The sequence below is a fragment of the Rattus norvegicus genome, chromosome 3 (genome assembly GCF_036323735.1).
Source record: "Rattus norvegicus strain BN/NHsdMcwi chromosome 3, GRCr8, whole genome shotgun sequence".
Taxonomy (NCBI): domain Eukaryota; kingdom Metazoa; phylum Chordata; class Mammalia; order Rodentia; family Muridae; genus Rattus; species Rattus norvegicus.
The window spans coordinates 153,543,009-153,567,310 of NC_086021.1; the positions used below are offsets into that span (position 1 = coordinate 153,543,009).

The 24,302-nt window shown below is 44.8% G+C and overlaps 1 protein-coding gene and 1 pseudogene across 5 annotated transcripts in view; one reads left to right on the forward strand and one right to left on the reverse strand.

Moving 5' to 3' along the window:
* The window catches only part of Rin2 (Ras and Rab interactor 2), a 216,751-nt gene that overhangs the window by 2,862 nt on the left and 189,587 nt on the right, over window positions 1–24,302 (forward strand). Inside the window, exon 1 of one of the 5 annotated variants that reach the window (NM_001107786.1) lies at window positions 20,177–20,287. The exons of the other annotated variants lie outside the window; for them this stretch is intronic. The gene's annotated coding sequence lies outside the window, so the exon portion shown is untranslated. Of the gene's footprint in view, window positions 1–20,176; window positions 20,288–24,302 lie in introns of those variants that run through there. 5 annotated transcript variants of the gene reach the window in all.
* LOC120102122 (U4 spliceosomal RNA) lies at window positions 12,783–12,867 on the reverse strand (annotated as a pseudogene).

The following is a 24,302-nucleotide window of genomic DNA, read 5'->3' on the forward strand; positions in this document are numbered from 1 at the left end:
TGACAATGGCATGGTAACCTGCTAGGGAAATGTTAACAGGGATTCTAGGATGACACCATGATGTGGCATGTTTGCCAACTCCACATGGTGACAGAGGATCTTTCTCCTTGTACACCATGTGGAAAGGTGTTCCTAGGAGTCTTCCTGGGGAGATTTCAGTTCTTCACTTATTCAGCACCTGCTGCCAATTTGTCAGTTTCCAAGAAGGGTAGATTGCATCCAGTGCTCACAGTGGTGCAAAGAATGTACTTGTTGGGTGTGGGAGAGCCCACCCACCATGGTGACCCCTCTTTTACCCACTCTGCACTGATTGGTGGAAAACAATTCCTAGGGTTCCATTAGATCTGAGGCTCTGGAGCTGCCTTGGGGAACTCCCTGGAACCCTTCTCACCTCAGCTAGACGTCTCAGCTCTAAGTGTTCTCCAGTGCGGCTGTGCCGAATATCTACTTCCCTCTGGCTCATGCTCCAGGGGTTTAGAGTCCATGATGGTGGGTGAAGGCACTGTGGCAGGAGCTGGAAACTGCCTGAAGCTGAGGCTCCCAGCTTGAACCTTGAACGTGAAACAGAGAGACTGAATTCACCTCTGGCAGAGGTCTCTAAACCCTCGAAGCTGACCTGTAACACACTTTCTCTGACAATGCCCTGTATCTTAAACCTCCCCTGTATCTGGGAACATCCAAATGCCTGAGACAATAAGGGGCACCAGCTTCAAAGTACCACATGTGCATACGAGTCAGGCACTCCAAGATTCTTATACTAAAGCATATTTTTTGAGGTGCTGGGGATGCACCAGGACCCCTGACACATACACACACACAAACACTCACACAGACAGACACACACACACAGAGACACACACACACACAGACACAGACACACACAGACACAGACACACACTCAGACACACACAGACACACATACACACACACACACACACACACACACACACACACACACACACACACACACAGAGCAAGCGCTGTATCATTGAGCCACTGTGCAGCCAGAAGCACAGTTTCACTGGGGTTTATCCAATCCCTGAATGGGAAGATGTGCCCACTCAGTGAGTTTTTGGTTCACTTACTTCTTGCTGGTGTGGATTTTCTAGGATGGCAGTGCCTGTTTTTACTGCTGTAAGAGTAGTAGCAGCCATTCTGTGGAGGAGTGGAACAAAGGAATTCTAGCAGCTTTTCCTCGCCTGGGAGGCACAACCCACAGTCCCTGGGAACCCATTATTTGAAGCCAGGTGTTTCTAAATCAAAGGTAGTCTGCACTCTCCTCTCAGGGAACTTTTAACAGACTCATAAGCCCTGACTATTCAGCCTTCATTACAACCTAGGAGACCTGAGAAGGCAAATGCAGAGTTAGTGTTTTAGATTCAAAGGACAACTATGGACTGACACCGCAGGAGAGATGGATACAGTGACACCTCTATCTCCAATACTGAGTACTGTCACGTGTCTTCAAAGTGTACTAGGCGTGACATTGGGATGTAGTCAGTGAGGGGGCATCACTAAAGTCAAGAGCAAGAATGAGCTTCCCTGTGAAGTGGAGTGAGGCGCGTGTGCACACAGCCATCCACGAGGGCATGTGTTTGTATACTTTTGGATGTGTGACCAGGGAGCATGGTAGGGAGGAGATACTAAATGTGATTGTTACCCCCAGCCTGATGAGTTGAACCCGGGCACTTGAGTATGAGGCCAGGGTTGTAGCACGGAGTTTCAGCAGCAGTCTGTCCTTGTTTTCATTTGAGGTTGGGTCACACTGAGTTGCCTGAGCTGGCCTTATGGCTTAGCCTCTTAGTTCTGGGATGATAGACCTTTGCTCCCAGAGCATGTGGCTCCTGGTACGATTTTTAAACTGTTTTCTGTTTCAGCCTTTTAAAAATCTGTGTGTATGTGTGTGTGTGGCGGGGGCATGTGTGTGTGTGTAGTGTGTGTGAATATGCTATGTGCGGTGTATGCAGTGTGTGTGTGTGTGTGTGTGTGTGTATGTGGTGCGTGTGAATGTGTGTGTGAATGTGTGTGTGGTGTGTATGTGGTGTGTGTGAATATGTGTGTGTGTTAGTGTGTGTGTCTGTGTGTGTGTGTGTAGGCTACTTCCTTTGGGACAGAATCTTTTACCACCCTGAAGTTCACCTCAGCTAGAACAGCCAGCCAGAGAGCCCCTGAAACCCTCCTGTCTGTCTTCCCAGCACTGGGATTGTCAACAGCAGCTACTCTGCTCTTGGCATTTTTTCGTGTATCCTGGAGATCAAGCTCAGGTCCTTGTGCTTGCAAGGTGTTGGGTTCCTAACTGATAGACCCTCCAGCCCTAACCAGCTGAGTTCAAGAGTCTGTATATCACCCAGCTCTTACAGAAGCAGTCAGTGAGCAGGAGGAAGCACATGAGTTAGGAGGACACGGTGAGTCACTGGAGCCCGGGAGTTGAGGAACTCACCCAGGGTGAAACTCCAGGTTAAATAAAGAGGTCAGAGTTCTGGAAATAAGCCTAAGGTGTGTGTGGAAAAGGACAGGAAGAGCCTGTGCTGGAGACGAGCTAGGCCATCCAGAGCATTCAGCCTGCTAGTTACCAACATCTGTAGCTAGTTACCGGCATCTGTAGTGATCGATTAGGTCCCGGCTCTCCCTGATGAAGTATTTTTAACATCCAACAGGAGAAGTGTGGAGAGTTTGGGACAGAGCCATACAAGTTAACACAGGCAGCAGCAAAGGCCTCCAGTCTATCATTCTACTGTGAATGGTTGATTAGAGGACCCTTTTTATTCCATGGCAGAAATGTTCTTCAATTACCTAGTAGTCTAGTAAAATGTTTATACCCAGATATTTTATGGAAGAGGCCAAGAACATAAAGTTGGGTTGCGCTTTAAAATGAGGCCGTGGACATTCCAGTCTGTGAGACAGTCTGCTTGTTGTCACAAGTCTGTGGTTTCGAGAATCTCTGAATACTGTCCAGGCCGATGAGCCCCGGTAATCCCTGACTCAGTTTTGTGTTATAAACAGTTATAAAGATACGTCATGTTTTGTTTAAACCATCTGTAAGAGTGATGCAAATGGTATTGATGAGCTTTAATATCCGAATGGCAAATAAACTCAAGAATTATTCTGTTTTCTGCTGTGAGCTTAGGTCTGATGATGGTCTGGCCAAGTGACGGTACATAGTGTTAGCGTGTAATCCTCCAGTTGCCTGAAATCTCAGAATTTGAGTCATTTTTAAGTTCAAACTGGGAAACTTTTATAAATATACTTCTTAATAAATGGAGTCTCCCTATTTTCATTCCTGGGGTTGTTATGGTTAAAGTCTAGGCCCTGGGAGCCCCGGCTTCACTGCCCACCCTTAGCAAATCAATTAAAGAGGCTAATAGTTAAAATTAGAGAAAAGGGATTTATTTAACATGGTCACTTTGGGAAGAGAAACAAAAGAAGTCCAGTGACACCCAAGTCTGTCTTTGCTGAAAAGTTTAATCTTAAGTAGACCAGAAACAGTGGTGCATGACCAGGCAGCCTTGATGGAGGTCTGCTCCTGCCCTTGGTGAAGCCACTGTCTCAGCTCCAGGCTCTCCTGCAGGGTGAGGTGGAAAGTTGTCAGGCTGTCTAAGATCTCTTCCTGGGAGACTGAGTTCCTCCTCTGTCTGGCACTAAAGCTTCATCCTTTCCCCTCCCCAGCATGAGATTCCTAGGGAAATTCCGAACTCCAAATTTCAGTAGTCAATGACAGAGGCCCTGTTTTCATTCAGTAGTCAATGACAGAAGTCCTGTTTTCATTAGAAGGCAAGCCACAGAGTTGGAGTGGGGAGCTAAGCAGTTGATGTTGCCCAGCATTAATGCCACCCCCTGTAGTCACCAAGACTTGCCTGATAGGTTTGTGATTCCAGTGCCTGTGCAGGGAAGGAGAGAAAAAGAAAGGATTGGAAACTGATGGTAACAGCAGACTGAAGGGCTCGCCTCCCAGTGTGACACGGGTCTTTCATTTACAGTGGCTTCCATAAAGTTTCTTGGATCCCCACTAGGGTTAACTAAGGTCTGGTGTATGAAATGCAGCCAGGCGTCCCCATGTCCCTCTGCCATGTAGAGTACCCTTCCTGGCCATCTGTTGGTGGGATGCCTTATTATATTCTGGGATTCCTGTCTAAACAGACGGTGTGTACACAGTAATATAGATAGGTCTCCTTCAAGGTATCTCAAACTTCAACTATGTTGGAATGTATTTTGCTGTTGGCTTTTCCTAAACAATTAATGGAGTGACTATACACTATACCAATGACGTAAACAAGACAGGAAACCCTCTACAGTTTAATATGGCCCAGTGACTGATTCCCTTACTTAAACTCTGTTTTCATGGAATTCTGAGACTGGAGGCAGAGTCATTTCAAAGAGCAGAACTAAAAAGGGTAGGTTCAGGGTGGGTTCCCAGACCTCTTTTATTCAAAAGTCACGTGACTTTGTACAAAAAAGGGGTAGGGGCGGAAACTTAATTCCATCCCAAGTATCCAGGAAAGATCACAGTGGAAGATTGACAGTGGATGGATTCATTGGTTTTAGTTCAATATCAAGAGGCTCTAGGCAGGAATGGAGTGAGGACCACAAGTAGTGTGGTGCACCGGGGAGGAAGACTTAGTCTGTCAGGTTCTGGTTAACATGCTGGACTCCAGCTGGCCTTGTGAAGTGTGTAGAAAGATAAGGAAGTGGGCCAGGCCTTCTCAGGGTCTTCAGGCCAGGAAGGGAAGTCATAACTTACACATGAGCCATAAACAGAGGGCAGTATTGGGCAACATCATTCCCTGAAGAGTAGATAGACACTATCCTTCTGGGAAATAGTTTCTAGTTTCTGGTTTTGTTTTGTTTTGTTTTGTTTTATTCTTATCATCATCACCACTACCACCACCACCACCACCACCACCACCACCACCACCACCACCACCATCATCATCACTACTACTACTACTACTACTACTACTACTACTACTACTACTACTACTACATGGGGAGGAGGTGCAAGGCTATGAAAGAATAGTCTAGTTGAGAGTCCTACACAGATGTGTGGGTGTGTTTGAAATTACACATGAAGAACCCAGCCTTCTTTACCTAGAATAAGTTTATGAAAGTTTCTGTCTTAGACCAGGTTATCGAGAAGTAGGTTCCAAGGTGGGCATGGACTAGGGAACATGCCTATGAACAGAAAGAGCAGGGAGAAAGGGAGCTGGCTGGGAAAGAGGCCTGGCATGGGTGCACGTCTAGCAAACTGCACAGAGGGAAACTTGGGTCTGTGCCATAAGGTTCTGGAAACACTGTAGGCCTAAGAGCAGCCAAGGCAGGGGGGACTTGCTGGAGTACTCATGCATTTGTGTCCATTAGACTTTGGCTGAGGAGAGCGCCAAGCTCTTGAGCTCTCTTTTGTGTATGGGCAAAGCTAGTCCCATAGCGAGAGGGCCATTCTTCAGCAGAGATGTGCAGGACAGTGACAGAAGGACTCAAGGCCGTGTGGGTTGACCTCTGCATCACCTGCTTGCTGTCCAGGGCATCTGGGCTGACCTCTGACTCAGCTGTAGTAGAGGTCATGTGGGCTGACCATTGCAGCACCTGCCATTACCAAAGTTCTCAGGGTCAAAATGTGGGCTCTGACAACCCTAAGGGGACATAGATAATAGTGAAAAACAGGAAAACTAGATTTTATCCATTGTGGCTACTTTGGAAAGAGAAACAAAGAAGTCCGTCAGTGACTCCACCATCCATCTTCAATCATGATGTAAGATTCAGGTTTAAATAGAATAACAAGAGGTGTGTCTAAGCAGTCCTGGCCAAGGCGTGGTCCCTCCCATCGTTGGCATAGCTTTAGACTCTTTCGTAGTCTGACAAGTAAGAATTGTATGGAATGTCTCCCTGAGAGACGAGTGCCTCCTCCAGCTACGTCTTCTCCCAGTGTGTGAGGTGAGATTCCTGGGCGAGTTCCAGTTTCTTTGGTGTGTTGTTTTCATAGTGGGATAGCTAAAGGGCGGGATATGGGTATCTCTTCTCTTTGAGTATCTTTATTCCTGCAGGATCCTCCCAGAGTTGATGGTGTTTAACTTTAGTCTTGTTTAGTGGGACAGGGTAAGTGGTTACTAATAGTTCCCCTTCTTCATTTCTTCTGACTGTCCATCTGCTTGTGCAAGGAGCAGGACCTTCTTCCTTCCAACTATCTGCCACTATATCAAATAGCCCAAGAGAAGCAACTTACAGGAGAAAAAGGTCGTTTGGGCTTATAACTTCCAAGGTGCCAAGCTATGATTGGTTGGCCCATCATTTAGGCCTGAGTCAAGGCAGTACACACACTCTAAAGCAAACTTCACACTTTGCAAAAGACAGAAAGTGTGTGTGTGTGTGTGTGTGTGTGTGTGTGTGTGTGTGTGTGTATTTACTGGGGAAATTGTTCAGACTAAGATACAATTTTATTTCAAAATCTTCATATATTATATTACTTGCCTGATGCCAACAAATAACACACACACACACACACACACACACACACACACACACACACACACACACACACAGTTTAAAGAATGAAGGGAGGGTTTATTTTGGCTCACAGTTCTGGGGATAATCAGGACAAGGATTAGAAGGTCATCAGAGTTACATTGTATCCATATAGGAAGGAGAAAGAGACCAATGCTAACTTTCAAGAACCTTTCTGGTTTTCATGCTACCCTTGACACATGGAGTAATGACGTTCACCTGCAGGGTTATCATCATTTTACTGACTCCTCTTGCTCAAACACCCTGTTGCCTTCTTGTTGCCTTCTATCCTCTTTGCTCTTGCTTCCCTGAGCAACAGAAATTCATTTAGAGGAACATCCGTCACTCCCATCACTACAGGACCTGCTCCAATTTGCATGTTCCTTTCTCCTTGGATGGCAAGTCCCTTGCCTTCTCCAGCCAGGAAAAATCCCAATTTAATATCATCCTTCTTTATAAAAATCTCTTTTGACTTAACATCCATCTACCGCCTCTTTTCTCCGCTTCATTTCCCACATAGCTCTTCACAGGGAGGTCTGTGTCCAACCAATTCCAGGTCCTCTCTGCACATCCTTTGGAGCTCTGCTTGGAATGAACCTGTCGGGACCACCCATGACTCTTTGCTGTCACTTTTTGATTCTCATCTCATGAAATTTTCTGCTGAGAAACTTAGGTGGGAACCGCTTTCAGCACAGAGCTCTGTGAATGCCAGGGCTGTACAGTACAAAGCTGGCCTTGGACACATGTGAGCTCACACAGCACTTCACATGAGATAGATGTCACCAAGAAGCACTTCGTGATCCCAAGTGGTGGTTTCGACAGCTGGGAGTACTTAGTGCATTGTATGAGCTTGTCTCTCTCCTCGGAGCTTCTGATCCTATGGCCTCATTTCAGAATGCTAACAAATCCAAAATGGCTACCTTATGTGTCTTCTCTATGGCACACAGGGAATAGTTGTATTTTCCCTCTTTCTCAGATCATAGAAATCCAGGCATAGAGAGGTAGAGAAATTTGTTTACTGTTGAAAAGTTTAAGAAATTAGATCTACAGTCCAACTCTTGTCTGTCAAAATGAGGACATAGTGATGGCTGTCCTATCTGTAGACTATCTCTTTATATAAAGAATACTTGAGGCTATCAGAATCTGGAAGAGGAGACAGGAACCCATCCTTCCCTGGCATCTTTAGGGAAGTGTGGCCCTGCTAGAATGTGTTTTCTAACCTATTTCCAGAACTGTCAGGCAATAAACTTCTCCCATTCAGTCTGTGGCCTCTTGCTACATAGCCCTTGTCATTAATGGACAAACAAAGTGGACATTAAACTAGTGACTCATTCCTATACTTGTCTTGATGTTTGGCCCAGGTTAGTGTCCCCTGAGGTGTCACCACTGTACGAACTGGAGCTTCTCTCTGCTGCTGGCTTTGGCTATGCTGGGGGGCAAATGACTGCATCCTTGAGATTAGTAGAATTTTAAAGTTCTTACTAATATGGTGACTCGGGTAATGAGCACTGTCAAATCATATCACAATCCGTGATATTGAAAACAAAAAGTTGCAGTGTTAACATATTATAAAATACTATAAAATGTAATCAGCACCACGGGGGTGGTAGTAACTTATATAGAATTCCTTGTCACCCCCTTGATGTGCCCATGACCAGCCCAATCTGTTGATCTTAGAGGTTTTCTCATTAGAACCCTGAAGTTCATCCCCTGAAATAAGTGCTCTAGGTGGCTGCTAACCAGCTCTCCAGGGCAGGATCTGGAGTTCTCTACATCTAGAAAATGGTAAAGAAAGCCCCAGCATCCTAACAGAGACTGTACAGGTGTGTCATGTCAAGATCAAGGTGAGGATCAATTCTTCTCTTTCTCTACCCCCAAGTATCCAAGCATCAGCCCCTTAAAGCAGGAGAGAGTCTTGGGATTGCTCGAGAGACCAGGATTTTGGAATTGTGTGAGGTGTCCAATCCAACATAGCCCTGATGTCTGTTTCTAAAAACACTCAGATAAGACTGTGGCCTGGGCGTATTTTCTTGTTCTTTGAGTAGTCCATGAAAACATGTTCTTTTGTGCAACTAGAGAAGTGGGGGAAAGATCAAGAGCAAAAGTCACAGAAAAATAGGTAACTTTTTCCCATCAGGAAAAGTCATGGTTCTCCCTTCTCAGTGCAAAGTGAAGGAATCAAAAATATCTATGAAATAGTTCATAGTCTAGAAAAGGAAGAGAAGGAAGTGACACCCGGTTGCTTAACCATCAGACTGCTGTAGAGTACCAACAAGGCTGGGTCAGCTATGTTGAATGGTGAAGAGTGCCCTGAACTTCCACACCTACTGCTCCACACCGAGCAAACCCTTGGGTGATGCCATCGCAGGAAATAGTATTTCAAAGATCTCCCTGCCTGCTGATTGCAGACAGGATTTCAGTGGGGGTGAGAAGGGCCTCAGTAACAAATGGGAGAAGGCTAAGATCACAGGGATGCTAGGTTGTGGGGGAGAAACTGAGATAAAATGTGGCAAATAGTTTGTCAGAGCCATGATAAAGTTGATGTGAGGAATGTGTAAGAGAGAGTGCTGGATTTCTCGTGACCTCCTGTATCAATGAAGGTGCCACAGAACTGTGATATATTTGGTGTGAGGAGTGTGTAAGAGTGAGGTTTGAGTGTTGCTGGATTTCTGGTGACCTCCTGTGTCAATGAAGGTGCCGAGTTGGCAAATCTGGGAAGAAACAATGTGTCAGTAAAGACTCCCATTTTGTATACGTTAGGTTTGATGGCCATAGAAGAACCCAAGGTCAGACGGCGAGGAGGCTTTGTAGAAAGATCTGGAGCTTAACTAGGAGCTTTGGGCTAGAGTGTGTAGTTAGCAGTTTCCATAGAAAGCCAGAGGAGGGTGGTGCTGCCTAAGTTAGGGCATTTTGACTGTCCTGGGGCTAGGAACATGGCAGTGGATGCAGAATTTTTTTTTCCTCAATGTGGCATCCAAAGTTCAGATTCATTGTAGTTCAAAGGTTTGCTGCTGGTTCATCCCTTTTACTGCCTACCTTCCCAGCAAGCAGAGACTGCCTTCTCTTTCTTTCTTTTTAGTCTTCTAGATCATGATTTGTTTATTGTTTTCTTTAGACTTTATTTACTTTATACACATGAGTGTTTTGCCCATGTGGATGTAAGAATGCCACCTACATTCCTAGTACTCTTTGGAGGTGGGAAGAGGGCACTGGGTCCCTTGGAACTGGAGTTACAGAACGTTCTGAGCTGCCACGCGGGTTCTGGGAGGTGAATCTGGATCTTCTGTAAGAACAGCAAGTGTTCCTAACCATTAAGTATCTGTGCTCAGTCTGTAGCCCCAAATACAACCTAGCTTTGAAGTTGATATTTGGAGCATAAGCATCTGGTTGTTTATAACAAGGAAGGTTTCTAAGCCTGACGCAGAGAAGCCTGCCTTCTAATTTGTAACAGAGGACATAACTGGATTTTGATTTTTTTTTTTGGTTTGGTTTTTTTGTCTTTTTTTGTCTTTTTTTTTTTTTTTGGCAAAAGACTATTGGTATTGTGTAGAAGCAAGATCACAATTTGCTTGTCAGAAGAACCACAATGGTGTGTGTGTGTGTGTGTGTGTGTGTGTGTGTGTCTGTGTGTGTGTCTGTGTCTGTGTCTGTGTGTGTTGGGGAAAGGGGTCAGTCCTGAGTGGGGCAACACCTTATTAAATACTTCCCTTTTAAGATGGATGCTCCTACACCCATTCCACACTGTGAAAACAGAGGTCAGGGGACTAGGGAACTTGTCATGTTAGCCAGAGATAACGGGGCCTGGGCCATCCCAGTTCTATCCATTGGCAGAGCTTACGTACCTAAGTGCTAAGCCATGGTGTTTCTGGAAGAACGTGGAAGGCCTGTCTCCATCCTTTAGTCCTCAGCTGGTCCTCAGCCTCAGCATCCCGGGGCTGCCTGGCCTTCCAGCTCTAGCTCCCGTGTAACTTTAGAGAAATACCCAGGAAATTCATTTCTATGGTTTCTCTCTGAAGTAGAAATACTTACTAATAGTTTTGCAATGTTTCTGGTGTCTAGAGTCATTTTGCAACATTCTCAGCCCCAGTCTTTTGCCTGAACATCTACTGTTCACGTCTTTCACAGCTAATGGGGTTTTGGACCTGTGTATGATTGCACATTGCACAATTGCAGACACCTACAATCCAAGAATGCTATATGGAAACTTCCGGAAAACATTCATAGGGTTTTTTCACTTGCATATACTTCTGAAATGTCACATGCCTGGCTCTGTCCTACTGAGGACATATATCTACTTTTGTCTAATGTATCTGTGTTGTACTCAATATCTACCATTCAGTCCCCTAAAAGCCTTCTTGGTCATTAGACTAACTGTGGCCTTCTTAGTATATCATCATAGTGTTCTGCATTACAATTAGTCATTGTTGGTAAGCTCTTTCTGTGCCTGATCTATAAATTAACTTTCATTATATAAAGAGGAGATAAGAGTTGTCTTAGCTGTCCCTAGTTCTTATGTCCTAGGTCTGGGAACCCACTTACTTCAAGAGCTATTTTACAAGAGAAAAGCATGTGGCCTTTCTTAGTTGTAAGTGCATGCAGGACCCTTCAGGAGAGAGTAAAGTCCAAAGTAATGAGTGAACAATGGGCAGTTAATGTGTGAAGGAGTGAGTGGAGGAGTGGGTATGTATCTGGATCAGACTGCTAGTTCTAGGGCTAGTGAGACGCAAGGGAGAGGGTGTAGGAAATCGGAGTTAGCTCAGGGACTCTTTACGAAGGTTCATTCCATCCATCCCAGCTACAGGCCTATGGTGATCAAGGCTGCCCTCTTGCCTCACATGAGGAAGAAAGAACATGGCTCCCCAAAGATTCTTTTTATGGTTTGCTGTCCATAGGAAAGGACAGGCCAGATGGCCATTTCTGAAGTCACAGCTCCTTGATGATTATTTTAGCTTCAAATAATCAATGTACCCATTTGGCCTTTTTGGAAGCATCAACACTTAACTCCTTCATGTGTAGGAAAACTTCAGACTCTTCAAGGATTTGGTGTTGCCTGTAATTGGTTTCAGGAATTGGCTGGCAGCCTGCGAATGCACCCCCTCTCATATGAGGGAATGCTTGGAGTAGATAAAAGGATGATGAGAAGGGAGCAGGGGTCCTTTGGGAGTTTGTCTATCAGAGAAGGGAAGTTTATTTCTGCCTGGCCTTTGTCTCCATTCTCAGTGGAGGATGGATTGTTGTTTAAAGGGCCTGAGCTCAGTGGGAGAGCACAGGGAGGGGGAGTCCTGGAGATCCCATTCCTGCCCCAGACCTCCCTTTCATTCCTCATCCCACCCGGCCTCTGCTTCCTGCCACTTCCTCTGGTGACCTCTGGAATGAGAGCCTGGAGTCTGAGTCACAGAGGCAATGACGGGGTGGTGTCGGAGGCTAGCCTTAAGTCTCTCTTTTAGAAGAACACGGAGGTCTCTGTATTTTGCACACATTTTCTATCCGTCCCAGCACCAGAGATTTTGAAACTCCATACTCCAATTACTGTTAAACCTCATCAAGGGATTTAACAGGCCTTTAAAGTTTATTGATTAAGTATGACCTCATCATTTCAGGTTCTATGAAATAGTATTTAAAGCTACACCTTCAAGTTAACTAGACCTCTTTCTGCAGAGCAGAATAGGCACCGTTACTTTTTCTCAAGCTTTATATTAGTTTCTGGTTAAGAAAACAGAATAAATAGAAGGCTTCATATTCACATGAAACTTTTAATTTTCTGGTATAGTCATTCATTCATTCATTCATTCATTCAAGGTTGCTATGAATAACCAGACAGAATGCTCAAGTTCTTTCTTTTTGACATTCCCAACTTTATTTTTAATCAAAATTTATACTCCTAGGAGCTAAGGCAACTTACCTGAACTTTGAGAATCTCAGAACATATGACTAGTTAGTTACCTACGGTCTTACTGGGGTGTGATGTCTTTCCACACCTATAGAAAATCCTAGAAAGGCAATACTGTTTCAGAAGCCTCATTTGCAAAGGGGTACAGGGCATGCCTTGGTATGGGGGCTACCTGAATATCTCTTATTTGTTTGTATTACTGGATGGGAAATTGGAGGAAACTGGGAAAATAAATGTCTCCCTTTCAGGTTCTTAGTCTTGTTAGTAAAAGAGTGTATGAATAGACTCAAAAGGAAATTTGAGGGTAATTCCATTAAAGTTTAAAAGAAAATCCCTGTTAGGTTGTTGTCTCAGCAGATGCCCCGAAAGAAGCTAAGGAAGAGGAAGAGAAAAGGCCGTGTTGTTTGAGAAAAGTTTTCAATTAGCAATAATCGCGCCTCGGATAAACCTCATTGGCTACGATACTGCCACTGCGCAAAGCTAAGGCCGTGTTGTTTGAATGAGGCCTGGGGTCAGCCACATGGTGGACCAGCAGCCACCTGGAGAGGAGGGGCGCTCTAGAGAAAGAGTGAAGGCCACAGAGTTGTGAAAGCATGCTTGGAGAAGAGATAAAAAGGGACAGAAGGAAGGAAGATGCTTTTCTGAGCAATTCAGGAAAGCAGCAAACTCATGGTGCTGCAAGACCGTGGCTGTGTGTGCTACTGCTCAAGGGGTCGGGAATCCTCAAAGGAAGCGCGTATCGTCTTGTTAAAGGGCTGGTTGTTCGTCCCATCTCTTTAGAATGGTGTAAGGGGGACCAGCCTTCCTGAGGGTGGTCTTTTGGCCAGGCGATTATTAGCCTGCCTGGCTGGATTAATTTCTATGTTTTGAGCAGCTTGAAATGCTAGGTCTCCACCCAGGCCAGAGAAGTAGATTTTTCTCAGTGGGTCTCAACCAAGTCCTGGTCACAGTTACTGTGACACTTGGGCAGGAGAGCTGAGTCTTCACATGAAGAACACAAACTTTAACAGGCTTGGTGGTGCACACCTTCAGTCCAACGTGTGTGTGAGGTTGGGGGAGTAGAAGGTAAAGGTAGGCAGATTTCTGAGTCTGAGGCTAGCCTGGTCTACATAGCAATTCCAGGTAGGCAAGGCTACATCATGAGACCTGGTCTTTAAAAATACTAATAAAAATAGATACAACTTTAGAAATGCAGAGTGTAAGGCCTTGGGCATTTATATACTCTGTCCATTTGCCTGATTTCCTGTCAGGGTGTTAAACAAGAGAGTTTGGTGCAAACAAGACTCTGAGTTAAAGCTGTGTGAGCAATCACATGGACTAATCTAAGAGGACAAAGATTCTCCAAGTCAAAGAATCACATCACCCAATTTTACAGGAAGGGAAATTTAATCTAAAAACGTCAATCGACATGACCAGCTTCTCTCACGGAGCACCCTTAAGTTTGGTGTGTCTTAGACCATGGAAGGAGCTTAGCCTGCTCAATTCACTAGGGAAGTTCCCACACTGTTTTGTGATGTAAGTGCCTTGTCCCCTACTTTCCAGATGGAAACTTTCCTGTGAACAAAAGCTCCAAGAGCTTGGGTGAACTCCTTCCAGATTGCAAGCATGGGAAATGGATGTGCTAGTAGGGCTGATGGCAGCAAAGGCTGGCTGGGAAGCCCAGTGTGGCCTTCCTGTGACACTTCCTAGCATGGGAGCCTGTGAGTTCTTCTTTTTTTTTTTTTTCCGGAGCTGGGGACCGAACTCAGGGCCTTGTACATGCTAGGCAAGCGCTCTACCACTGAGCTAAATCCCCAACCCCCTGTGAGTTCTTCTTGAGGATGCATTTGCGATTTATTGGACGCCACCTTTATGCAGAGAAAGCATTTAACCTGTGTACTAAGGTTTATCAAAATATGATATCAATTTATAATTTTATTATTTCCTGTAGAAATAAAGGGGTACTTTATTTTCTTAGTTCGAAGCACACCTATAGAAGACTGGGCAGCAACTAACAATAGTGTTTTCTAAAAATAACATTGAACCTGCATCCATGGATTTTTTGCAACTTTATTATTATTATTATTATTATTATTATTATTATCATGCAAAATAGTGGTCTTTGTTAATAACATTTTCATATTTGTGTCATTGAACTTTGTGTACACTTGCCACAGTTATTAGCCCCGTGCTAAATCTAGATTTTACATAGAGAGAAGATATGTGACATTTATCTTTCACACCCCCTATCTTGTCTCCTGTGTAGATGCCTCCTCTCGTGTACTTCTACTTCTGTGTTACGTATATTTATTTTAAGATTTATTTTCTTTTTGTTTCTATGTATATGTGATGAGGAGCACAGGAGTGTGTATGCCTAGAGGGGTCAGAAGAGTTCTGAGGGCATTGGATCCTGGAGCTGGAGTTATAGGCAGTTGTGAGCCACCCACTGTGAGTACTTGGGATTGAACTCTGGTCACCTGTTTTGGCTGCTCCAGCTGCCAGGGCAGCAGCAGCAGCAGCAGCAGCAGCAGCAGCACGGCCAGTCTTCTTGGCTGCAGGTTTCTTTTCCTTCTTATCAAGCTTCTTGGCTTTTTCACCCACCATATTGCAAGATGCGAAAGAGAACTAAAGCAGTGGCTTCTGGTCTGTAAGCCTCCATTTTGTTTTTCGAGACAAGTTCTCTCACAGGAATCTGGAGTTCACCAATTTGGCGAGGTTGGCTGGCCAAAAGGCCCTAGGAATCTTCACGTTTCTGCTTCCTCAGCAATGGGATCGCAGACACCCGCCTGCATGCCTAGCTCTTCCCTGAGGTGCTGGTGATAAAACCTGGCTCCTCCTGTTACACAAAAACCACTGTGCAGGCTGGGCTATTTCCCAAGTCATGCCTATATGTGTGCATGTGTGCCTGTGCATGTGTACATAATTGTTTGTGTATTTGTGTGTGTGCATCAAATTCCACTGGCTAGAGAAAAGTTATTTGACTTTCTGAGGGCCTGGCTTATTTCATTTAACATGATCTCCAGTTCTGACTGCTTTTCTACAAATGCCGTAATCTCATTGTTCTTTACGAAGCAGGTAAAAGTCCACTGCCTATATGTGAACCACATTTTCCTTTTCCATTCATCCATGGATTAGCAACTAAAATGGTTCTATGTCTTGGCTGGTTTGAATCGTGCTGCAGTTGCCATGGATATATAAGCATTTCTGTGCTATGCTGACTTAGAGGCCTTCGGGTACACACCCAAGATGGATGGCTATATCAAATGGCAGTTATAATTTCCATTTTTAGAGGAACAGATATTCGTGTTACTGGAAATTCAAGGTTCCTTTCTGCATTCTTAGACTTATTTGATAAAGGAATTTTACAATGAATTCAGCAAGAAGTTGAGGACTTTTTTTATTAAAGTTTGAAAGAAAACAACCAGGCAGGAGAGCTGTGAACCTTGGCAGCTTTGGGGAGGATGACGAAGGAGAACCAGAAAAGAGTCATGTCCTCTTAAGTACAAGAGCATGTTAGGCACATTGAGCAATGGAGGTCAGCAAGCAACTTGATCATAGGACAGGAGGGGAGCTTCACAGAACCAATGAGAAAGCCCAGCCAGCGTCAGGGAAGACATGCTCAGCTTTTACCCAGAAGCTGAAAAAGATACAGAGAAGGCAGTGCTTGCTCAGTCCCTGAACAAAGGGACATGTGGCTAGAAATAGAGTTTTATTAAGAAAGGGAAACTATTGGAAGCCGTAATGGCTCACACCTTCAATCCCCTAGTGCAGGAAGGAGGCAGAGGCAAGCTAGTGTTCATGAGATCTAGACTGTTCTGGTCTATATAATGAGTTCCAAGACAGTCACTTGATGGTAAGACCCAGCTTCAATAAAAGAAGGCGTGTACTCCAGGGAGTATGGTTAGCTGGTGAGCTGAAGGGGAAAACACCCAAAGAGTTGGGCCACAGGCCGCATAGCCCTTTGTGAGACATTTCTAAGTCACCCACGCCCACTGTTTGTATAGTTCTGGCTTTCCTCACACATGTTCTGTTCCTCAGGTGAGGCCCAGGAGGGAAGGGCTTTCAGTCTTTCTCTGCCAACTGGCTTCTTTTGTATGTTCATCTTAAAGTGTCAGTCTGTAATTCCCATTCTACGTCCCACTCTACGTCAGAGGTTCAGAGTGCACCTCTGAAGGGATTCCAGGTTCTAGGTACAGCGTCGTGGTTCAGGTGTCGCATTAGCATCTTAAGTCTCCACCCAAGTGTGTGCCGTTTATCCTTAGGGCAAATCACAGGTCACCTTCAGACCCTCTGGGCGTTCCTGTCTTCCTGTGGGATACCTGGTTTCTAGGATATGCTGACTTTGGAGCACTTACGCAAGGCTCTCCTGGTCCTCTCTCTCCAGCCTCAGAATTCCTGTACTGACTTCCACAGAGGCAGCACAAGCTTACATTCCCACCAGCGATGCATAAAGTTTTCTCTTTGCCCACAGGCCCATCAGCATTTGTTGTTGTTTTCTGATACACATTCTGACTGGGATAAAATGGAAATTGGAACCTCAAGATAAATGTGATTGCATTTCTCTGATGGCTAAGGATACCGACCATTTATAGTTACTTTTTGGAAACGGTTCGTCAGATTTTTCCATTTATGTTTATATGGTGGTTTTGAGTTTTAATATTTGGAGTTTTGCTTGTTGGTTTTTTGAGTCAGAGTTTCTCCACATAACCCTAGCTGTCATAGAACTCACTGTGTAGACCAGGCTAGCCTCAAACTCACAGAGCTCCATCTGCTTTCGCCTTCATCGTGCTAGGATTAGTGGCATGCAGCACTATGCCGCCTATGAATTCTTTATATATTCTACATATTAATCTCCTGTCTGATGTATAGTTGGCAGGCAATCTCTTTACTGATTGTTGCCTTAGCTGTTCAAAAGGTTTTTTGTTTGGTTGGCTGGTTTTTATTTTATTTTGTTTCTCTCTGAGACAAAGTCTCTCTCTGCAGTCCTGGGTATCCTGAAGTTCCTGGACTCCTACAGAGTCCAGGCTGTTCTTGAACTCAGAAACCCTCTTGTCTCTAGCTCTGGAGTGCTGGGATTAAAGTCATGCACCACAACATGCTCTTGGCTTTGCCATACAAAAGCCTTTTATTTTCAAGTAATCCCATTGGTCAAATCTTGCTATTACTTTCTAAGCTATTAAAGTACTCAGAAACCCCCTGCCCAGCCCTGTATCTTGCGTTGCCATACTGTGTTTCCCACAATTTCAGCATTTTAGATCTTACGCTAAGCTCTTAGAACCATTTTGAGTTGATTTCTGTGCAGGATTTCTACTTGGGGGCTCTTGTGTATCCACATCAACTTTAGGATTGTTCTGTCTCATGGTACAATGGATGCCATTGGGATTTTTGAAATGTGTTGGCTATGTGCACCGCTCTTGGGAACAGCCCTCTTCACAACACTAACTCTGCTGATTCATGAGTGTAAGAGGGGAGGGGGAGCTCTTCCTTTTTCTAGGTTGTCCCTAATTTTATTTCTTTACTCTTTTACAGTTTTTATCGTGGCATCACTTTACCTCCTTGCATGAGTTTATAACCAGTCATTTTATTTTCATATTTTGTAAATGGCATTTTTCTCTAGGTTTGTTCTCGGTAAGCTCATTATTGGTATGTTGAAAAACTACTGCTTAAAAAAAACTTTATGTGTACGTCTGTATAGTATGCATGCATGTGTGTATGGGGATCAGCATGTTAGTGAGTTCACACATATGCACAGGTGCTCCTGTGTGTGTAGAGGTCAAGGTTAACATACAGGGCGCTTCTTAACAATGCCCTGCCTTATTCTTACGTAGGACTCTCAGTTGAACCTCAGATGTACTGAGAAGCTGGCCAGCTTGTGTAAAAGCACGGGGATTTTCTACGCCCGCCCTTGCTCTAAAATACTGACACGGAGATCTTGTATAGTTATTAACAGTTTCTGGGCACTAAGCCGGCCGGATGCTGATCTACTCTAACCTAACTGTATGCTGGCCTGGCCTAGTTCCCAGCCACTTCCCAGCCGCGTGGATTACCTGCCATCTCAGTCTCCCTCTGGTACCTCCTTCTTTCGAGTCCTCCCCTCCCCCGGTGTAGACAGGGTGGTCATCTCTTTATTAACCCCTCTGAGGATGATGGGGAATAGTTTTACAAAAGACTGAGTCATTCTAGCCAGACATCAACCGTTGGAGACGAGTCTCATCCTGAGAAAGAAGACTCTGGGAGACATGGAAGGTGTTAGGGACACTTGCCTCTGGAGACTTGGTATGTGGAGAAAGTCAACAAAAGAGATAAAATTGAGGATCCTGAAGAAAGCGAAGAGAATCACAACCGAGGACAGACAACCCTGAGAGCAGACCCAGCCAATAAAGAAATGACACGATTCCAACACTAGAGGGCGTACTTGAATCAGGAAACCCTGTCAGCCACCCAAGCACTGCCCTTGCTACACCCAATCTAACTAATGGTCAGAAAAAGAAATGTGGTACAAACCCAGAAAGCAGAAAAACATACCAAGCAGAACTACAGCCTGAGGAAAATAGAGCTTAAGAGTCAAAGCATTTCTCATCATAAATGGCCTTATCATGTCCTGGATGTGTGTGTGAGTGGGTGAGCACACACAAAATCAATCTTTTTTTCCTTTTTCAAGTGAGGTTAGAGAGATAACTCCGTGGTTAAGTGCTCTTCCAGAGGATCCAGGTTTGACTCCCAGCACCCAAGGAGCAGTTCCCAACCATCTGTAATTCCAGTTCTAGGGCATCTAAGGTCCTCTTCTGTCCTCTCCAAGTGTCAGACATGCAAGTGGTGCACAGAGAGATGTACAGGCAAAACACTCATACACATAAAATGATGACTATAATAATAATAATAATAATAATAATAATAATAATAATAATAATAATAATAGATGTAAAAAGAAAAAATGAGAATGGTTATCTTGCATGTGGGACTTTGCAGTCATTAACCTTGGGCTGTGGGGCAGAGAGTATTTTTTCCAACAGAGTTGAACAGCAACAAACCATTCAGCCTTCAGTGTCCTCCCGGCCACTGGCCCAAAAAAAATGAAAAGTCTTATCTACTCCCCTCAAGCCCGTGTGACTTTGTGTCTCACTTGAACCCACTGGAATGGAAGAGAAATTCTGCCACATTTCTTCTGAAGATAAATCGAAAAGGAAAAGATCAGGCGATGTCCACTCTGCTTTCTGGTTCATTCTTCTTGGATCTGTGAGCTGCATCCTCTAAGCGGTTAGGTTGTTGCAAGGCTACTGTGCTATAAGGAAGCCTAAATTAGCCAGAGAGGCCAGTGGCAAAGTCCAGAGCTACACGGAGAAGTGACCTACTGCTTGCCAGATGCCAGGCCACATCTCCTCTCACCGCCAACCCGACGTCCCAGCTCCAGCTACCATCTGGACACAGCCTCCCCTCATACTCTCAGCCAGAAGTGCTCTGCCAAATTCTTCTAGAATTCCAGACCCTCAGAAACCATGGCAATAAGAAAATGAGTATTGTTTTAAGCCACCGAGTCTTGTGGTTTTATTACACAACAATGGTTAATCAGGACGAATAAATCCTTAAGGAATAACAACAAGTTCCAGAGAAAAACACCAGCTTTACTTAACAACCTTTTATGTTCGTTTTTTTTGTTTTGGACACTTTTTGAAGGAGCTGACAGTACGGAACATGTGTTTTGGGAAAAGAATCATGCCCTTCTTTGACACGACTTATAAACTAACCTTTCCCCTGAAGAAGAATTGAGATATTTTTAGATGACTTCCTTTTCCTTTTGTCTTTCTGGTTCATAGCTGGGAAGGTTTAACTCTCCATTGCTTTTGGCCAAAGCAGACTGTTAGAACCATTTACTTCGTACACAGATAGAACAAAGATGAAAGGGTCTGCAGTCCACTGCAGAGGGTTATGACTGATTTTTTTTTTCCAGACTGGATGTGAGATTTATTACTGAACATTTGGTAGGGTATAGGAGAGCACAGTAGAAGCCGTTGGGGATGCAGGGCCCGCCCCTCGCCCAGGGGACTGCAACTGAGAACATGTTGGACCCCATAGCTTGATGGAACAAGCCACTTCTCAGCTGCCTTATCTTCAGATTCATCTGCATTAAACTTAGTGAAGGCCCGCCTCTTTGAGACATAGATTTTCCAGCAGCTAGGGAAATGGAACTTGGTTCCAGGCGGGGCCTTAGTCATGTGGTCTTTATTATGCAGCTTGGTGCAGACGGACGTGATGACCTGGTGGATATGAACTTTGGCCGCTGTGCCTTGGGGCTTCTCAAAGGCGTGCATACCTGTCTGGAGCCTAGAGTCGGGACAGCGTCGTGATTAGAGCTATGAATAGCTGCCAGGAAATTGTCTCAAAGGTCCCTTGGGAAAACAGGCTGTGTACACCCCCTTGGAGGCTACTGTTTGTAACCTTCGGACACTGGGTCTCCATGGGGTGTTTTGGTTTTTAAGTTAGTGTTGCAACTGAAAGGGAAACTTTATGTTAGTAAGTGTGAAACAAGAGAGAAAACTGTAAGGAAATCAGGACATCTCATGTAAAATAATCACCCATACCTTAATACAAAGTCACAGGAATTAGACCCCCTCTGCTCTCAAGGTTTCTGAGGAAGACGAGCAGGATGTAGTTCCCAGCAACCAAAGAGGAGTGACTTCACAGAATAACTAGAATAAGAGTTCACTCTTCCCAGCACACAGTCTAATGCTATGGAGTCAAGGGTTTGTCTTCATTTCTTTTCATATTGCTGTGATAAAATACCTTATCAAAAAAGCAGCTTCATAGAGAAAAGGGTTATTATGGCTCATGGTTCAAGAGCCTGGCCCATCATGGTGGGGACTCAAGGCACAGAGCTTGAAGTAGTTTGTCATAGCACAGCCGCCACCGAAACTCAGAGTGAAAGAGTGAATGCTACTGCCTCATATGACTGGAGTGAATTCTCCAATCCAGGATCCTGGCTTAAAAATGGGAATACCCAAAGTGGAAGGATCTTTTCTTTTTTTTTTTTTTTTTATTAACTTGAGTATTTCTTATATACATTTCGAGTGTTATTCCCTTTCCCGGTTTCCGGGCAATCATCCCCCTCCCCCCTCCCCTTTTTTATGGATGTTCCCCTCCCCATCCTCCCCCCCTTGTTGCCCTCCCCGCAACAATCACGTTCACTGGGGGTTCAGTCTTAGCAGGACCCAGGGCTTCCCCTTCCACTGGTGCTCTTACTAGGATATTCATTGCTACCTATGAGGTCAGAGTCCAGGGTCAGCCCATGTATAGTCTTTAGGTAGTGGCTTAGTCCCTGGAAGCTCTGGTTGCTTGGCATTGTTGTACATATGGGGTCTCGAGCCCCTTCAAGCTCTTTCAGTTCTTTCTCTGATTCGGAAGGATCTTTTCAACTCCATCAACATAATCAAGATATTCCTCCACAGACATACCGGGAATGCCCATCCCTCAGGAGAGTCTAGACTTTGTCCAGTTGACAGCTGACACTAGCTACCACAACCCTACACCTTGCCAACTTGACACCCAAACGCTTCATTCTAAAGCCATAATCTTCCACCCTGTCTCCATAGATCTGGGACTGTATTATAATAGAAAATGTATTCGGTGCAATTTTAGAAGTCCCTGGTCTTCAACAATTCCAACACTTTAAAAGTCCAACATCTCTTACCCATGAACTCCTGTAGAGTAGAAAGCAAACTGTACACTTCTAACAAATGACAGCACAGAGGAAACATTATTCCAAAAGGGAAGAATCCAGGCACCGCAAAGAAAGGCCAGACCAAAGCAAGATCAAAATCCCGCAGGGAAGACCTCGAATCCTGCAGCTCAGAGTCCAGCATCTGTAGCACAGAGTGCAATAAATGGGCCTTCAAAGCTTCGGTCAGCTCCACTCCTGCTACCCACAGCACACAGTCGCCCTCGTAAGCCAGCTCTTCTCCATGTCTGCAGCTTGCCTCAGTGGACATCGCATGGTCCTGGCATCACTAACATCCTGTGGTCACGATTGCACCATAGGGTTCAGGTTCATTCAGTATCTTCTCAGAGGCTCCTCCATGGATTCCAATGCTGCCATACATGGTCTGGCCTCAGTTTCTCTCTGAATCCATGGACTGGAATTCCGTAACACTCATGCCCCCAACCACGTGGGCAGTGCTGACCAAGTTTTGCCACCAGCTTTAGACACAACCTGTGTGCTAATCCTGGGAAACACACACTTCCCTGGACAAGTTGCCTTTGAGGATCAGAGAAACCCTTCAAGTTAGGCATCGTAACAGGATGGAGCCTCCAATGGTAGAGCTTTGCCCTTAGGATTCCTTTTCTCTTGTCCCAGAACACTGCAGGGGGATCTGTGGCATGAATTGCTCTAAATTCATTTGCACTTAGCACCTGCCTGAATGCTCTCTTGGCTTCAACTTACCTCTGCTAAATAAGTTAGTGTGTTACTTTTAAATTCAACTTTGCTCTTGTTCGAAGGACACAGGCATAATTAAAGCAGCTTCTTGATCAAAATATCATGAGCCCTATTCCTGCTCCTGATAGAGCCCCTGTTTGCCACTCAACATTAGTTTTATATCCCCAGTGATTAACACCTGTTATAAAGCTAGATCATTACAACTAAATGATTTCCTCATACTAACACCTGTATCTTCCGACATCTTACCTGTGGTTTCGCCTGCCTGCTCTCTGAAAATGTCACCTTCTGTCCATTGCTGCAATGTTTTCTCCTGTGGGGTCACGAGAGTGACAGGACATTTCACCATTGTCATGTCCTCCTCATTCATTTCTGTCTGCCTGCAGCAGGCTCTGGGGCTGAGGCCCAGTCTGTACTTTAATCTTTGATGAGGAAGCCATCTCTTCTATCTTAAGTGCTGGTGCAGGATTCCTCACCTTGAGTCTCAAGTTGCCCTCCTCTAATTTCAATCTCTTGGTCCCAGGCCAGCCTTGGTTACAGACCAAGAATAATTCCACTTCAGTGAAAAAGGAACCTTTTCTTTTTTTCCCTTTTTTTTTTTTTGAAACAAGCTGTTTCAGTAGCCATCAAACCTATTTCCCTAAATATGCCCACATCCTTTGTTTCTGTACACTTCTGGGTAGTGCTGGTTTATCATATTCTCATTAGGAGAGGCACACAGAAGGTCAATGAGTGGCCTGATTCTCCGGACATCTAGCATCCTCATTGTTGATGATCTGTTTTCTGGACACAGTGCTATCTGCTGTCTCTGCGGTTCCACAGCCATCTATTGGGTGCCTCCATCTAGATCTTCCATGGGACCACAGTCAGTTCATTCAAAAGTGAAAGGTTTGCACACACTGAAACCAGTTCCTTCAGACTTAATGAGGCTAGTAGGTCAGTAGGTCAGAGTGCCTGTATATCACACAGGCATCGGGGTCTCAGGCCTTATGAAATAGGAACGGTTAGACGTTTCCCTTTTCTCCCTTCATTATCTATTTGAGAATATGAGTTTTAGGGTATAGATCTTTTGATTCTGACACAGAATTACCCATTTATTTCTGGTAATTTTTCAACCAATGTTGGGTTTTTCATGTTCGACTCAACTTTCCCCAAATGTAATAATCATCCCCCTGCCTCATCCCTCCTCATTTCTTCCTGATAACCATATCTGTCCCCTTCTCCTTGGGTCTGGAACAGTTGGGCACAGCTTCCACTCTCTAGGTTGAATCCATGGGTTCAGGCCCCTGTTGCCCGACCTGAGTATTTCTTCTGCCTCTCGTGCCCTACCCGTTCAGGTTGTCAGTGGCTGCTGTAGGGGTGCAGTCCTCACTGGTTTGTCTTTCCATGATAATCCCCTGGTTCCTGGGGCTGACTAGAAGCCGATAGTACTTTTGTTTTTCATGCCAGCCACACCCTCTCTTAGCCAACCTGTTCTGACTACACGAAAATGTCTTTCCCCACCACACC